Source organism: Ixodes scapularis, unplaced genomic scaffold (assembly GCF_016920785.2).
Source record: "Ixodes scapularis isolate PalLabHiFi unplaced genomic scaffold, ASM1692078v2 PGA_scaffold4__175_contigs__length_147842914, whole genome shotgun sequence".
In the NCBI taxonomy this organism is placed as follows: domain Eukaryota; kingdom Metazoa; phylum Arthropoda; class Arachnida; order Ixodida; family Ixodidae; genus Ixodes; species Ixodes scapularis.
Window position 1 is genome coordinate 42,598,811 of NW_024609879.1, and position 18,852 is coordinate 42,617,662.

Genomic DNA, 18,852 nt, shown 5'->3' on the forward strand with positions numbered 1-18,852 from the left:
GATGTCAGACCAGATTGACTTGTAAATGGCCAGGCTTTTAAATATCGGCTTGTGCAGACCTTTACCGTAGGACTATTCTTGACAGCTGCACTTGTCAAAGGTACCACGTGTAGCAATTGAACTGTAGGAGGCCTTGACTTTTTTTACTCAAGCCAGCAGAGAAGCAAACTCCAGCAAAGCAGCTTAGTGGTGGCAAGTCACTCGAGTCTACTTCATGCAGCGTGCCACTTTAGTTGTGGTCACATCAACCTTTTTGCCTTGTCCTACAGAAACCACTGAGAAGACAGCTGATACTGTTACACTTTTGCCCCATAACCTTCTCTTTGTTGAGATAAATTTCAGCACATACTGTATGCAGTAAAAGCGATAGTTACCACCATGGCTATGTGGAAAGGTGAAGGTGTTTCCCAACCTATTGGATGTGATCATATCCGTACTACACATAGCATACTCTCAGTTCACGGGCAAGTAAGAGGGCCACTTGCACAGGGACTAGAGGAGTCTTGTGTAGGGCCCCATTTCCAATGTCTGCTATCAAAGGCTGTATATTCTTATACCAATGCAATGATTATTGTGCCAACTTGTCGTGACTGAATTTCAGACTCTGCGAAGATGGCCAAGAAGCTCGAAAAAAGCCTGCGCCACCTAAACCGCCTGTGGGCAAGAAACGAGGAGGTGTTGGAAAGCCCTAAGGTATTGCTAGGAGTCAACACAGCAACTCCCTAGTTATGTCTGAATTATTGCACCTCTCGTAAAAGCATGTAGTGCATGCCAATGTGTGGCACGTTTTGTACACAGACACAATAATGTAGTGTAATCGCTGTTGGTCGCACAAAAACCATATGCTCAAATTTTGTGCATCTTTTCAAATACAGCGGTAATTAGGCTTGTCTATAGCATGTGAGCGTGCGGCTTTCCCCGGTGAGCACTAGGCTAGTGGACAGACACAACTATGTTTGGCTTGTGGACATTCAAGATTTCCCGCATACTTATGCGGAGCGCAAGCTTGTCTGCTTCTCTCGCAGGGATTGTGGTGCCGTCAGAACGCCGAGCTCTGATTGAAGGATAGTGGGTAGGCTTGCTTTAAGTTTTATCGCAGAAAACACGTAGACATCCATACTGTTTAAATACAAACCTATTTGATCATCATTTCAAGTTTGGAGCTAGCTAGCTGACCGAGCGCCGAGATCAGTTGGAGTGGAAATGACGGTTGGTCAGAGCGCCAGCCTCGGGCTGCGCATGTTCATGCCTCAGTGATCTTCCTCACGTGCAAAGGTGCACTGACGCTCCAAGATGTCCAGCTGGATTCACCTTCAGTGAAACTGGTTTGTGACATGTCTGAGGTGTCAACAAACCAAGATTCATTGTCTACCACTCCTCCAATTTCATAATTAATATTTCCGATGTAAGATTTTCTCGTGTACACATTTACCTCGTCGGTCCCCTCCCGCCTTCAAGAGGATGCCGCTACATGTTGACCTATGTGGGCCAAAGCGTGCATATGGCTGGCAAGCAGCCTCAAGCACTCAGCAATTCCAGATACACTTATGCGGACTGTTGCATGCTATCCCACGTGACTAGACCAGTTTCCACTGATGCCATCAGCCTAGTGCCTGCCAGAGAAAGCCGCATGCTCGTGCATTATACACAAACTCATCTCTGTTACGTCACGGCGCAGTGGTGGCGCGTCGGTCGCACTTCAGGTCTGAAGCTGTGGGCAGAAGTCCCCATGCCAGACGTGTATTCCTGCGTTGTTTTGAAAGTAGCCTGACAAAAATCTGCCTTCTCGTCAAAACGCCGCGACTGGGGCCGTACTAAAAGTATCGAGAACGATTTGAAGGTCAGTTTTCACGTGCTCGGTTCGTCCGAGAATTTGGATATGTGCCGTGAAAAGGGAAAAGCAGACGCCGTCGCACAGCGATTGCTTGGGCAGCAAGCACCTTGAGTTGAATTCACGGATACTTGTGGTCATCAGATTTATTTGTTTTGTTCCAACATGAACTCCAGAAAACCGTCAAGTTGTGCAGACCACCTGCGGACTACGTTCAGTGCGCCTTCAAGTTCAAACGGCCGCCTGATTGTTTGAACTGTCGTCTGCTCTTTCAAACGTTTCTGCTTGTCGTCTGCTCTCTTAGACGATGCCGGCCCGTAGACCAAATGTTGGCCCGGTACTTGCGATAGGAAGTAAGTGCAGGCCTCAAAAGACTTAAATTATAAGGTTGGTAAGCAGGCTCGATGTAAACAGTAGATACAAAAAGATGTTGATCATTGTTACCAGCGACCATCACCGACTTGTTACCCCTAAATCACTTGGCCTGATTCTGCTTGCGATTTTCAGTATTGACGTCGACTATCTCGGCTACGGTACACACTTTTGCAGCCCGAGTGGCATTGCGACTGAAAATTGCGAGCGACATCGCATCATGCGAATCAGGCTTTAGCATACTTATTGCGGCGTCCACGCGGAATGAAGCGCTAGATGTCACATTATTCACGCAAAGTTTTGCGGTGTAACAAGCCTCGGTAATTTCGCTGACGCCACTCAAGCAGTCAGACATTGCCAGGAAGACGTATAATCAACAATTAGAACGCGAAAAAGAGCAGGGGGACTCGCACCGACGCCGGCAACATCGCATTTCCATGGTTTTTTTATGGTGCAACGTCGAGCTTCTTGCCCACACCCCCCATCTCGCATGCGCGGTGCCAGTGGCGTCCGCTAGGGGCGCTCCAGTTTGTTTGTAACCATGAGTTGGTGTATAGAAAAGCGTGATTTGCACTGTACCCTGTGCGTGTATGAGGCTGCATATGAGGCTGCATATGAGGCTTCATGAACATTGATGGGAAAGGCTCTGGCTTCCTTATTTAGTGGGGAGCTTTTGAACTGGCTTTTAACTAAAAGTTTCGAAGGATCGTAAGGGATTGGAGCCACATTCTTGTTTCCGATTGACATTTGAGTCTTCGCAGTTTTTAATTCTTGAAACTGTTTCTGGTTTAGGTCGACATCGGGTACGGCGTTCTCGTGGAGCAGACGGCCTTAGCGGGCCTCAAGTCGGCAGGCGTTTAGGCATCAAAATACGTCAGGGGTCTCCTGAAGGTGGTGTTTTCGGAGGAGGAGCTGAAAGGCAAGAGCCTTCGGGGAAGGAAGTGCAATGCGCAGAAGGAGAGTGAAGTGAAGCCGGCCCTCGATCCAGTAAAACTCTAAGCTGTCCTCGGTATGTAATCCTTCCTTATCCTTGTTGTACCTAAGTTTTTGCAAATGTCTCATTTTATTCTTGGGCGCTGCAATCTATATGTCATGGTCATGGCCTTCAATCCGAATGCATTTTCTACCTTTGCATAGCAAAATAGTCAGTTTTAACTATTTTGGGAAGACACTACCTTGGAAGTTCAACTTTCAAGCCCTTGCTTAAAATAAATGAAAATAACAATGTTGACTGCTAATTATGATAAAGGATGCAGAAGGAAGTTCCAGCTCTGTGCACCGATTGTGAGGGAAATTACAATTCCTATTGGGAATACACAAACATTGTTTGGTTAATCTATAGTTAGGAAACTAATGAAATACTCAGCAGTTTTCTTACTAGATGCAAGGCAGAATGCCTAAACAGTGGGGCTATTAAAGAATCTTGTCAAAAAAGGCTTATTTTTGGAAAAAGATTGTTTTTCAAAGTGGAGCAACTTTTTGGCCATCTGTGTTCTTAAAAAAATTATAAATTATTTTGTAAAAACATTTGTAAAAAGCTGCATTCCTCATTAAATTTCACTCAGGATAAAATAAGTCTGCATCTTTTCTTTAGTCTCATGATCAAACGAGAAATTGCCAAATGAAAAAAATTTGAAAATATTCTTTATATGTTGGTGAGCCTGATTATAACATTAGTCAAATGTCTTGCAAAAACATATTTTGTTAGGCCATGTCTCCTTGGACGAGCTGAGCTCGTTGGATGCTTTCTAGTTAAAGATGCCATGGACGTCCAGTGGTTTTTTCTGTAGCCCTCAATTCCACAGACGAGCTAGGCTTGTCTGGGTAGTTTGCGGCACTGATCATAGATGGCGAGTATTTTACAGCAGTTCAGCGATTTCTTCGTCGGTCAAGGGACGCGCCGGCGTTTGCTGAACGCCATTTTTCAAACAAACAGTCAAAGGTGTCATACACATACATTTTTGTGCTGCCATGTATGCATCGTTTTTAAAACTGAAAATGTTTCCGATACATGAGTATAGATGGTGCATCCTACCCACACTCTAAATTGAGCGGGCATTTAAAGATGTGGTTCCCAACAGCAAAGAAAGTGCAGCGTGTCTATAGACGCGCCCCCCAATCTGCAGTCAAAATTGACGCACGTCTAAAGACAAAGACAATTGAGCGGAGTTGCCCTTTAAATCACTTAAAAGGGTTATGACACGCCAAAAATAAAATATGAGATAACTATACTGCTAGGACCCATTGTATGTTCCTATAATCCTGCTAAATTTGTTTTGAAAAAGGTGCGATAATTGCGTGGATAAATCGATTTATATGCGGGCCCCTCGGAGGGGCAGATCCGGGCAGACCTGGAGGCTGATGACGTAGCCAGCCTCCAGCGCTGTGTCTCCTTGCACGCACTCACAGACTCGGCTCTCTTGGCATATCGACTCTCGGCTTCTTCGTTTACCTTCCACGTTTCCAGCTTCCGGTCTGTGACGATTACGTCTACGGCATCGCTCGCCTTGTCGAAGTGTTCGACATTGATCGAAGCAGCGATGACAGTGATTGCTATCAAGACATGTTGGAAGCTGTTCATTTTGACTGCGACCCGCTGGCGACCAGCTCCAGCGACGACGAGTTCGCCGTGGTCACTGTCGTCCGGGAATATCTCGCAGGCGCATGCAGGGTGGAAGGTCAACCGGCCGGGCGGCCAGAGCGAGAATAGCTTTCAGTTTACCGAGTTGTTTCAGCGGTTTTGTTCGTTCTGCGACGAGAAGAGCTTAGGCGATCATGGGGGCACCTAGAATTAGAGTGTGTTCATGGCCACGTGGTTTATGGACACCATGGTGTGACTAACTTGAACAGTGTTCCCTGGTCGCCAGATGAAAATTATAAAAATTCGTAAATTGAATATTGCAATTACCAGAGCTCTAAAAATTGCGTAACTTGGTGTATATACTAAGTAGCCTATGAGCATTCCATTTCAAGAATAATTATCTATTTAATTTTCGTGTCATAACCCCTTTAAGTGCGAGACACATGCGCGAAAAATCCATCCGATCCAACGTCCGATCCGGCAGTACGACTGCCTGGTCCGAAAACTTTGGTCGCTTCAAACGTCAGATCGGCGAACCGGCGCGCGTCCAACGTGCCAGATAGTTTCGCACGGCAGACGGACTGTCGGAAGCGTCCAGCCAATCGCAGCACAGCTAGCGCGAACGTCATGATGACGTACTGGGTCAGGCGGAAAAACGGGACGGGTGACGGGAATCCGGACACGTGGATCCCGCTAACCCATTCGAAAAAGATGGCCCCGGCAAAGAATGCATGCTCTAGCGAGAACGACCTCCTAACTTCGCTCGTGCGAGCTAAACCGTCATTCTGGGACCAGCAGATCTATGAACGCCGACCTCCGCTGGAGTGCTTGGATCTCCTGGGCGGAGCCGAACGGATCATTGTGTCGCATGCAAGGTCGGAAGCGTGTGTCTGAAACTGCTGCGCGCGCAATTCGGAGCGGCGTTCGGACTGTCGGATGGAACGATTCTGCCGTTCATCTGTCTCGCGCTTTGTTCAGAAAATGGTCTGTTTTCTGCTCCATAATATGTTCCTTTCAGCAACCCTAGCTGCTAGAAAAAGCGAGTTCTTTTTCCACCTTTCCACCACCTTCGTTTTCATCCATGTTGCGCTACGGTCAAATGCTCAAATGCGTAGGTAACCACGTTCCGTACCACACATTCTCTTTCTGACATGGATGAAAAGGAACGAAAGGCTCGGCATGCTGCGGCTCACCGTCTACGCAGACAAGCACCACCAGAGCTTCGCCCCAATCAACATCATTCACCACGTGGAGATGCTTTTTTTTTTCCCCTACACGAGCATGTGAGCTCACGAGCAGGAGCACGTGCACCCGACGGCGGACGGACATACGGACATGGCTAGCCCCTAAGGAGCTTTGCCCCTAAAAGGCAACCTTTATTTTCGGGCTTGGCTGATGAGGCAGGGCTTTGCGGACCGCTAGAATGCCTTTGCGAACCCTCATTTGAGAACCGCTGCTCTAATTTATCAAAAGAAAACTTCTATAGATTTGTTAGATACCTTCGCTATATGGCTCTGAGGCAAAGCATCGTCCTATGGGTCCACAGTTTGTTGGGTTCGCATTCCAGCCGATGGGCCCACAATGACAGGCTTACGGGGCTTACGAGCACTGTGTAACTAAGACTTCGGCTGCTCATCGAATATTCCTAGGGGCTTGAGATTAATCCTTTGTCCTTCAGTGGGACGTGCGTTGGTTTCACATGGAAACATCCAAAATTTAATATTTTTTATATAGCATAACCTAAAATAAACTTCAGAATTTCACAGCTTTCTAAAATATGGACCTCTAAGGTCTCATTTGCCTTGTGTCTTAATCATTTGTTTCATTTTTTCTCATTTCAGACTACACCTGCAAGGAGTACAAGGGGGTCGCCCTCTTGACTCTCGACACGAGCCTTTCCACACTGTTGTGCAGGGACATGAAATAGGTAAAATGCTGCTACTGTCTTTCATTATTTCCTTGCTCGATTCGAGTCCGTAAAATCTTTTGGATTTGCTTATTTTTGGGTTGCATGATAATTCCCTCTCCCCAGGTCACATCTTGAAAAGAAAAAAATGAGTAAGGCAATAAATTACAGCCTCAATTTGCCAGCCCAAAACTCCAAAGCAATATCCAAAGCAATATATTGATTGAAAATGCTGAAATGACAACACTGCCGAACAATGCGGTCTCCATAAAATAAGGTATCATTTAAAGTGACCCTGCCCACATTTACCTTGTCGGTAATTTAGAGGCTTTCATACAGCTTTTCATGGATGCCGCCACCTTGACGTTATCTGACCCTGCTTCATTAGCCAGCATTCAGTTTGTTGCTAGTGCTCAGCTGCATTCTCTGCTGAACCAGAAACCACCAAAGCTTTATTTTAAAGCTTTTTTTTTTATTTTGTGCCTAAATTGTGCAATTTCCTGAGGGTATTTGAGTATATTGGGGTATCGGTTAATCGGCTAATATCTATACTGCGTATCCCAAAGAATATGTTCATCCAAGACTATAATAAGCCGCAAAAACAAGCTACTCAATTCATCCAAGTAGGCTTTCCTCGGAGACATCTTTTTTGTGCATCAAAAGGTCAAATCTAAACTCGAAGTACGTTAAAAATTAAAAAAGCTTACTTTTCGAAGGACGGCCTTGTGCTTCAATTTCGTCATCTTTTTATATTTTGTGCGTGGAAAATTTTTAAAGTGGAAATGAGAAAACAAAATGTATATTTGTGGAGGGTTTCTTTTTGATGCGTAGAGTTGCTAATTTTTGCAGGCCATTAAATTCAGCGTTGAATTTTTTTAGGAGACTCCCAATGTTTACGTCTTTGTTAGAAATGAAATTCACATAACGCAGTGAGAGTTTTGCAAATATTAATTTCGTGCAGTAAGGTTATTGCAGCCGTGTTCCTTCTGCATGTGTGTGCACTTCATACATTGTTTTCATAAATTAATTATGAGGTAGTTGGTCAATGCTGTGTGCTTCAAAATGAATTAGTGCCGACAGCCAATGTGTTGGATTGAGTCTCATGCGAACGCATAGTTGTCAATTTACATGCGTGGCTCATATAAAAGGGCCACTAATCAAGTCTAAAATGCTCTGCTCAGGGTTATTCAGATATGTAAACATGTATTCTAAGCGACTGTGTTCCCACTGCTGCATCTACTGTCGTTTCTGGTCATGTTCTGTGCAGGAGAGAGGTGACATAGTAGCCCCTGAATTACATAACTTTGATCATCCTTGTATCATGGGCACAAAAAACATGCCATATGTTTACTTTTGCAGAACATTCAATATTCAACTTTGACGGGAACAAATTTACATTCACTGAACCACTGGATGTGGGTTACGCATATCATAGCGGGCGTCCATCACGTATGAACAGCCTCAAGCGCAGTAATCAAGGTCTTGAGCTGGTTAACTGCAGGCAAAAAATGACAGACACAACCAAAATCGAAGATTGGCAATGGCGGCTCCACGAGCGCGCCGACTGGTGGTGCTATGAATGACTGACACATTGAATGCATCTATGGATGATGAAGTGCATTACTATATGTGTTTTTCATTTCTTTTCATTATAGGCTACAGACACAAGCATGCGGTGGGACCAACAAGGTGCAATTTAAGTGTATAAATAAGCTTATTCTTCACTCTTTGATGCAGCATTTATTCATATGCTGTGGCTAATTTGCTTTAATAACCCACTATTGACGCACTTAGAATGCAGTTGCAAAAATTCTATTGAAACACATTGCAAAAATTTTATTGAAACTCAATAGCAAAACTTCTAGTGAAGCTCAATTGCAAAAATTCGATTGAAGCACTATATTGCCAAGAAATTTATTGAAAATGGATTGCGAAAATTCAATTGAAATGCTACTGTCAAAAATTCTATTGAAACTCAATTGTGAAAATTATACTGAAACTCAATTGCAAACATTCTATTGAAACTCAATTGCAAACATTCTATTGAAACTCAATTGCAAACAATCTATTGACACTCAATTGCAAACATTCTATTGAAACTCAATCGCAGATAATCTATTGACACTCAATTGCAAACATTCTATTGAAACTCAATTGCAAACATTCTATTGAAACACAATTGTAAAGATTCTATTGAAACTCAATTGCGAAGATTCTATTGAAACGCTATTGCAAAGATTCTATTGAAACACTATTGCCAAAAATTCAATTAAGAATCGGTGGCCAATACCCTGGGACGGTTCAATACAAACACGTTAGAAAAAGTCAATTGAGTTTCAATTGAGACTCGATGCGGTATATTGACTGCACCCTATTGACTTTCAATTGAAACTCAATTAATTTTTTTGTAAGGGCTTATACTATGAAAAAGCCACTATTAGTAAAAATGGGCTTTAATGGACCATAATTTGTCCCTACTTTCCAGTTTAATTATAATTTCGGCTCAGCATCCTGCGCTCCTTGGTTTACGCTTTTTATGGCTGAGCAAGTAAAGCCTAAGGGTCAAAAACAGTCCGAAAACGCGAATATATTTGTAGAAAATGGAGCGGCCAGCAATAATATTGCTTTAAGCCTGCAAATTTGCCGTTAGTTCTAAAATATTTACATATAATACACTAGTTCGCAATCGAATCCAATAAAAATCCTATGAATTTGATTGCACTTCTTTTCAGAGTCTTCTAAGCGTTAAAATAAAATATTACACTGGCCCAAATGAATTTATAGCAACACCAAAAATGTGGCACACCACATGCAAATTGTTTAGGAACAAAACGCTGCAAAGTTTACTTTTTTTAAACGATGGGTCCCCTTCGACGGGCCATTTCATTGTGAAATCAAGATATAATAGAAATCTAATAGTAATGAACGGGGACGTTCTTCGAAATATTTCGTTACGTGAGATTACATATTCTTTGCCGAATAGGAAGGCATAATGAAAACCTTCTGCTAGTAGAAATTGCGGTTTCAGCGTCCCAGCAATAATCTTTGTGCCTCACTCGTTTCATTTCAACGCCGAGACCAAGAGGCCAAGAGTCTCATCAGCCCTGTACACATCAATGGTGGGACGGTAGTTAGACTCCCTAGAGACCAAATACGCGCCACTCCTGCGCCTCGTGACTTATTTCGTTCAGATCTTTCAGCATCCAGACGCAGCTCAAGGTCAACATGCTGCTTGGCCCAGGAAGCATGTGGCATCCACTAAACGATCAGCTTCGAAGAGGACCATGAGTTTGCTTGCTCGAGCGTATTTTAGCGTAACATTTTCTTATTTCGTATATCCACAGCCCCGCGCAGTCCCCTAAGTTCGAAGAAAAGTGAGGGCGTAATCTGGAAAGAGGTTAAGGGTGCCAGATTACGCTCTGTTCACGCCTAATCTGAGAATGCTTCGGTATCTTCCCGCCGTGCCGGTCTATTTAACCGCCTCATTTTATAACGTGAATTCACTTTCTGCGCGTGGGGATTGGCGGGAGCGTGAAACAGTCGGGCCCAAATGCTTCAACGAGAACGTAGCTTCCACTGCGCTGTCAGCCTAGAAATGAACCGAGTTTAGGTGAACCAAGTACCGATCGGGCGCACCTTCCCAAACGGCAATCTCTTTCTCACTCCGTTTAGAAAAACGTGGTCGAATATGGTCAACAATCAATGGTTTAAATGGTTTAATCGTTAAAAGACACCAATAGGTCAGGGAAAGCTCTCGCACGGTCTTTTAATCGAAGTATTAATCGAAGTAAAACTAAATAATTGCGGACTTCGGCACTGTGGGGTCGGAGACTTTGTCAAAAGAAAAGGACAAACGGCGAACTGTAGTGACCACATTTCATCGACGAAGTTATCATGCAAGCCTACCGAAGCGCAGTGGATTCGTAGAATCCATGGAATGACAGCGACCTGTAGTGTGTCAAGCCTGAACCGCGGGAGCTCAAAGAGATCATGAATAATTGCGGTGTGCGCTTCTGCGTTATGTGAATGGCTCACTGTGTGCGTACGAGAATGATAGGCTGCGTTAGAAACACATCTTGGTAGGCTTCATTTTTTTATTACCTAATATTGTCTTCAAGAGCGTGTGCCTTTAAGGGAAAAGAGACTGACACATAAATAAAATACATTTTGTAACTGCATTTTGAAGTGTGAAGATAAATCTTTGACTACTTTATTTTTTTGTTCAATTCACGGATCGTTCAGGTGCTTTGACAAAGCGGATGCTGATAAGCTGTTTGTTCGGTTGCTGAAAATTGGCGTCCTCTTTCGCAAAAATTGTTTTGTCGATTGGACGCAACGCAACAAATAACTTATATTCGTATAAAATGAAGTATACAAATCTTAAGATTGTGAAAGTCAAACCCAGAAGGCCCTGATCCTGAGCGCGTGCAGAGTGCGCGCTCGCTCGTGTTCTTGTGCGGGATTTCCTACTGAACTGTCGTTCGGCCCTTATGGGTTCTTACTTTTATTAAATACTCCGACAGCCGGCGATCGCTTCTCGGACATCACAAATATTAAAGGGAAGCTGAATGAAGTTCAAATTGTAATTAAGATATATTGGAGTACTTTATTTTCGCCTATGAGAAGGGGATTGAAAAACAACCGGGATCCCACCGAACCAAATCGTGCGTATCAGAATACTCAACCCCATAATCGACACATTGCTGCCCCAATCCAAAAGACCATGGCAATGATGGCACTCGAAGAACATGTTGGTGTGCTGGGGAAGCTCAGCAACTGAGAAAGTCTTAGGATTGAAAGCCAACAAAGAGTCGACAAACACCAGTTTGACATCCGTTTCCGCGACAGGAACATTCACCCTGAAAACCGGGTATACGCGCGAGCACCAATAGTCAGGACAAGCGTTTTAAACATTGCTTGAAAACCTGCAAGGTTCTTCACCACCTTTGAGATTCAAACTACGAATGCTGCTCGACGAAACGTGACCTTCATGATATTACAGATGCGACCCGCTGTTGTTTGTGTCGTTCGCCTAGAGCCGCAGAGCAGCCAAATAAACTCTGACGGTGTTGTTGTTTATTTCCTTGAATTCAATTGTTGTTCCAGGGCAGGTCCGCCCACAATTCGTCGAACTAAGGCGAAGTAATCGAATAGTTCGGTGGAACAGACGCGCTTGTTGCATCGGTCGTGCGTCTATTTTCCTCAGCGTGATAAATCTTTCACCAATTCCCAAGCACAGAGATCGAGGTCACTGACCAAAGAGAGGCGGTAAACTTGTCCAGCGAACGCATAGATATCACTGCACTACCAGCTTTGACGCGAAAACTTTATTAGGTGAAACTCGTTCCCCCTTCTTGGCTACACATTCACTTATTTTTGGGGTTCCTGCTTTGAATTTTGAAAAAAAGCAGACCTGGGCTGCGGAGAGAAAGTAAGGAGTAGAAATATGTTTCAATAGGCTCGAGCAGGCAAAATCAAAGTCGTCTTGAAAGTTGACTGCTCTCTGGGTACACTGTTTTACGGATACTGCATTTTTCCAGGGACAATCAGCCCTTGGTATATAGCTGTATTGGCGCACTCAAGAAGCCGAAATAGCCAAGTCATGTGATGCTAATGGTACACGTAATTGGTCTGTAAGGACATGTAGCTTCCGCTTCACTTACAGCCTTGCTGAAATCGGTGCTGAAATAAACGCCGGCGACTTGGAATTCTCGTCCGAGCGAAAAGACCGTTTTTTCTCAAAACCGACCGAAAGGTTTTTGCGTCATGCGGTAACTCAGAATTTTTCATCAATTTGCAAGAAATATGTATCCTTTCGTATACAAATAGTTTGACGCACATCCGTTTTCACTTAATTTCTGATTTTTTAATAAAACTGCTTTCCGCAAAATTTATTTTGAAGTGCCCAATCCACACTCAGTCATGCGAACAGATGAAACGAATCAATGTTGATATTCTCAGTGCTCGTAATACACGCGAGCTTTGAGTCACAAGTACTCCAACCGAAAGGCTGCGCTTGGTCCATTATTCACTCAATATATTTTTTTAAGAAGTACGTTCGGCTGTCCTTTGTGTGTGTAAATGCTGCATAAGGTGTGGCGGATTCTTTGGTAGTGTTTTCCAAATTTTTGCCAAGTAGTCTAATATTTGTTATGATTCTTAGTAAAAAGATAAAAAAAAACAAGAGACCAAAATTGAAGGCAAATAATTCTGCAATAGTTTAAACATGTTTATGTTGTAGAAGTCATACCAGGTTTGCTGCGAAACAATAGTGTAAATTCAGCCTTTTTTCCTATTTTCTGAATAATATTTAGCCCTTATTTGTCCGACATTTAAAACTTAGCTGCGCTTTTTGGGGACACACATCTTGCAACCTGGTCAAAAGAACCTCAGTAAAAGGTGCTTTTATGGTCACAACTTTTCTTTTTTTGAATTTGAGGCTTGATTTCATTTTTAACAAATTTATTTATGAAATTCCTGACCAATAACGGGACGGTGTCACAGTGCTGTAGTAAATAGTTAAGAATTTTGAGTATTTAATTTAGGCCTTCTGTGAAAAATGCTTATTTATATTGTTATTCAATTTTAGTAGTTTATTATATAGTGAATGATTCTTCCGCGAAAGTGAACACACGCCGGCAATATGAAGGTGAACACCTTACCTGGTTTCTTGCCTGTTTTACGGCTCCCTTAAGATATATAAACGCTCACTCAAATGCTACGTGACTTGGGGGTCTTAACTCTACGCTCTAGCCCTCTTCTGGAACAGAGCTTGTTTCGAAACTTGCAGGACCGTCAAAAACTTGCAGGACCGTCAAAAAGGGTTGTTCATTTTCATATTGCTCACGGGTGTACATGTCCTTTCCAGCATAGTATCTTAGTGTGTATACTGGATGTGTGATATACACTTTAGGTTCCAGTCGGATATGCTGCCAGCCAACACCTGTCCAGCTAAATATCCAGCGAAATTATTTTCCAGCTTCGTTGTGTTCAGCGAAAATCTAATTTAGTTTATAAAATATGCAAGACAATCGCATATTTTCGAATTAAAGTAAATAGACACCGCGCATCCAGCATCAGAACCAGTTTAGTTTGGTTTGATATATTGTTTCCAGTACTTTATTTATAAAGTCACATCTTACACTATTTTTTGCGAGGCGAGAAAACCGGACATTTCTTTATGGTTTACGGAAGTGAATATTAGGTATTTGTAGATGTTATCAGTTAACATACAATACGGGCAACATTAAGGCATCACATGTTTATTTGTGGATTGCATTGTGTGCGCACTCCATCCATTTTAGCGCCTTAGTAACATCTTGAGGCAATCAGACCCCAAAAGAAGTGTTTGCAATATGTGCAAGGACGGTTGCATTCGTTATCACCACTGCACTGAAATAAGAGAAGAGCAGCATGTCAAAATTAGAGGTTAATGGAGGTTGATATCGAAAGCAGTTATTACAAGAGTCCTTCAGTGAGCCGCTGATCACAAAAAGTTTGCGTGAAGCTATTTGAATGTTTGATACGCTTCCGCACAGCTACGTTGACGCCAAGGACCATGGTGGGAACTGCCATCTAACTCCCACCTCTGCAACTCTGGTGCACAGGCAATATATTGAAATATGTAACCCCTTCTAAATGAGGCACCCATAGATCGCACCAAGAGATCATTACACTGATAGCATATTTTTTTTGTAAAGTTAAGGTCTTCCAGTTAATAAACTCACTGAAATGCAGAAAGATTCGATCTATAACTCTACAGTTGAATTTTTTTTTATTTTTTTTATGTATGAAAACTACTTTTTAATCGTTAGTTCACCGTTGAAATACAGCGCCGCAAAAACGCTATCAAGTGGGAGCGCCGCAAACACATACGCTCTATTGCTTTGCTCTCCTTTTTGGCGAATTTACTTCTTTGTGAAACAAGATACACACGGGAAAATGATAGTTGCCACTTTTGTTGCTAGATATCTATAAAGAATGACTGGGGATTTAAAAAAAAGTGATTAATTGTATGCGAAAGAAAATGTCAGTCTACGAAACCCTGCAAGTTCGAAGTGCCACACTCAGGGTAGAATAACTAAATGAAAATGCACCTCATACGCAGTAAAGCCCCTGGGGGCTGCATTTTTTCTTCGCGCAAAACTTTGGAGAACGTTTGGAGACCAGCAGTTAATTAAGGATCCTCTTCTCACTAAGTCAAACGATATTTATTTGCTACTGCAACGTGCGTTAGGGGAATATCATCAGTGTTATCCCATTAGAGGACGTCACCTCGCAAAAATACCTCAGGGTTCACGTATCTAATAAATTATCATTACACACCCCTGTCACAACCATCATGGCTCATAACCAATGCTATCTGCGCCTTCGGACGCTCGCATAATGTCCCAACACTCAATTGCCCGAAAGTTGAATACAAATCAACAGCATGGCACCCGGACAAAGGTACTCTCATCGACACCATTGAATCCGGTAGAATCGATCAACTCTATTTATGCTGCCTTACGATTTCCATCGCGCCAGCTTTTCACTGACAGAAACTAATTTTAAACATCCATGATTATTATCCCAAAAAATATTCTCGCGTCTTTAAATTTTTGCAAAATACATATTTTATAATTTATTATTGCGAACCGAAATTGTTTAATGGCCTTCTTCCTGTAGTTGCAGGTTGAACACAAAACGTCATCTTTATGCGCACTAATTACAAATGACGCTTTTGGAAACGGAGCCGCATACACTACCCGCCGGTTGCCCCGAATATTAGAGCTGTTCTGTCTTGCGCCGTGTGGTGATCCTTGCTTGCGACGGAGAGCGTCCCCACTTCTCGATGAAGAGCATGCTGACGAGGGGGACACTACACGTCCCCCCCCCCCCCCCCCCTTGGCAAGCGGTTATAGTCGCTTGAACAGATAGCGTGTCTTGATGGCGCGAAGCATTGAGTGCAATTGTTTACCTTGACAAATCGAAGGGCGAGAGATGAAGAGCATGCTAACGCGGGGGACACTACACGTCCCCCCCCCCCCCCCCCTTGGCAAGCGGTTATAGTCGCTTGAACAGATAGCGTGTCTTGATGGCGCGAAGCATTGAGTGCAATTGTTTACCTTGACAAATCGAAGGGCGAGAGATGAAGAGCATGCTAACGCGGGGGACACTGTACGTCCCCCCCCCCCCCTCCCCTTGGGCAAGCGGTTATAGTCGCTTGAACAGAGAGCGTGTCTTGCTGGCGCGAAGCATTGAGTGAAATTGTTTACCTTGACAAATTGAAGGGCGAGAAAAGGCTGTTTTAGGTCTGTCGATTGCAACAGTCTCACAGTTTTCTCCGAGCAGCGCATTGTATAATTTGGGTGATCTATGAAGGACAAGTAATGGTCACTCGTATGAGTTCTGCAGAAGCTATCGAGGGGCGTCTTTAGGAATAAGAAGACGTGGAGAAGTGTCAGCAAGAGTGGGGTGCTGAAAATCGTTCAATGCCGCTTTTTAGTGTGATGGTGCCGGTTTAAGGGTCGACAATGTCTCTTTTATTTTGTTTTAAAATGTGTTTGGGTAAAGTATTTCAGAGATACGAGGCTCGATACTTTATGCCGCAAAAAAAAAAAAAAAAAAAATGTGGGGAGCCGTAGACAAGTTCTGCCATTGTGCATCCAAGATGAGGTTTCAATGCTGACCGTAATCAAAGAAGGACGATAGTCAGGTTGTCCACCCAGGCGTCACGCAATGTCTGCGCTCAAAGTGCTGACTTGAGTCTTCGGTAGAAACGTTTTATTAATCCGCTTTCTGCAGTATTGTGGGCAAAACTGGGAGTTCTGAAGCACCCGATGAGAGACGCCAACTGTACCTAAAGGCCAGTCTCGAGTCGCTCTGTTCTGTCTGTCGTCACGATGGAAGGAACGCTGAAGTGACTGATCCAGATGAAAAAAAGCCCTCGCTATTGTTTTCATCGTGATCTTTCTCATAGAAAAGAGCACTGTCGAAAGCGATAAACGATCAACGCCGGTGAGTAGATATGTGAAGCCTCGCTATAGTAGTAAACTTCTGGCGATATCTACATACGCTTTTTCGAACCGCTGTGATAGAAGTGGCAACTTGCCAAACGGTGCGCGTGTGTGTCGCTGAACTTTCTAGCGTTCGCACGCAACGTACGAGCGCACTCAATCACGAACGTCAGTTTTAAATTTCGTACAAAGAAAACGGCTCGTGAAGAGCTCCTAGGTTGCCCGGACACGAGGGTGGCAAAGCGAGTGCAGTGAAAGACGGCGCAACGTAGTATCCAAGGGACGTATGATCGAGAAGTTCCAGTGGACGTATCACAGCAGAGGGTGACACCGTGATCTGGAAGATGTACGTCCACGAAGACGACTGATGTGCCAACTTCACCTATGGACCGTATATCTTCGTCTTTTGTCTGGGCCTTAGTCAGCTCGGAAAAGGTCAACCGGGTCTTTCCAGCAGCAATCGGAATAAGGTCCAGTCAAGATAAGCTGTCGGCGGCGGTATCGTCTAGCCCTTTTATGTGGCAAACTTCACTGGTGAATTCCGCTTTGAAAGTTAGGTGTTGAAGGTCTCTGGGCGAGTGTTTCTGGATAGGCAACTTAATTGCATCGACACGGGGCTAGTGGTCAGCCGCGATGCAAGAGGTGCGTCATTCTTTGGAGCGCCGAAAATGCTACACAGTCAAATATGCTGCCAGCAACTCTGCCAAAAATGCAGTCGCTTTGTTTTTGTGTGTGTCTTCCAGCTTTCGCCAAAAAAGAAGGCGGTGGGAGACCACGTGCTTTTGATGTTTTTCTCCAAGACGACACTCACTGGCAACTCGTTAAGTAGAATGAATACACTTCAAGGAGGGCGTGAATAGTTCGCCAATGCTGCCCAATATTGGGCAGTCATAGGTACCCGTTGGACGAATTGGAAGCCAGTTTCAGTGGAATGTCTATAGGTTTTCAATGTTTCCCATGTTGGCCTGTCACTGGTCCCCCATTGGATAAATGGAAAGTAGATTGCAGTAGTCTTAAGAAATTGAAACATGTTTTATATTCGGAATATCGAAGGCAGGAATATTCATAATATTTTTTTTCAGAAAAGCTTTGTCCAGATTCTTATTTGTGAACTTAAATTTGTCTGAATTACGTTGATATCCTCAGTAAAGTAAAAATTAGTTATTTTATTTTTAACAAATACACAAGGGCATGTTAAAAATAAGACTTTTTGCGTACAATTCAACAATCGCAGGTTTTAAAAAATGTATGGATTTCGAACCCCAAGAATAAATTGGATACCTCTTCACATGGAAGGCTTATGCGCTTCAAACGTTGCGCAAGAAAGGACCATTTTGGTACTATCGGAAACAATATGAGCGTAAAGGCGCCTCCAGGAGTCGCCGCTACCTGAGGCGCCTCCCTGCGGCGCCGTTGTGAAGTTTTGCGCGTGCGTGTAGAAATCCTGTCGCTGTTCTCGCTTTGACTGTTAACCAACGTCTGTCGTCTGCTATGCGCGCTGGCGGCCGCTCGCGCTGTCGTCTGCTATGCGACTCGTGTATTTCCATCAAAACTCAGACAAACGACTTTACATGACTCACGAGTTTCCTGTGCAATAACGCAGTGCCCACATTTGATACGTGATAAGTTGCTGGCTTCTCTCATTGGGTCGAGATACAGCGACAACAGACAAATGAAATAAAGACAAAATATCTGCAAAGCTTAGCGCTCAACTACGGTGAGCCCGGAAAACATTCAGTTGAGCCTGACGACGAACGCATCAACATAGTTGAGCTGTCCCTCCGAGGCAACTCTCGGAGGACTACATCCAGCATGGCTGGAAGACCGCTGAAAACGGTGAACCGGATAATACAAGCATATAGGGACGAGCTGTCCAGGACAAACACAACTCGCGTAGAAAGCGCGTGTGTCCGCCGGAGCACGCAATGTTGTGCAGCCGACGACAACACGAGCGGACGCCAGCGCAAACACAAGTCGCATTGGAGACGACACCGTGAGCGGCCGTCAGCGCGCACAGGAGTCGCATAGCAGACGACAGCACGAGCGGCCGCTAGCGCGCGCATAGCAGACGACAGACAGGGGTTAACAGTCAAAGCGAGAACAGCGACAGGATTTCTACACGCATGTGCAAAACTTCACAACGGCGTCGCAGGGCGGCGCCTCA

General features: G+C 44.0%; 1 pseudogene; it reads left to right on the forward strand.

The window, feature by feature from the left end:
* Positions 1-378: 378 nt before the first annotated feature.
* LOC120843344 overlaps positions 379-18,852 on the forward strand; it is a 105,593-nt pseudogene continuing 87,119 nt past the window's right edge.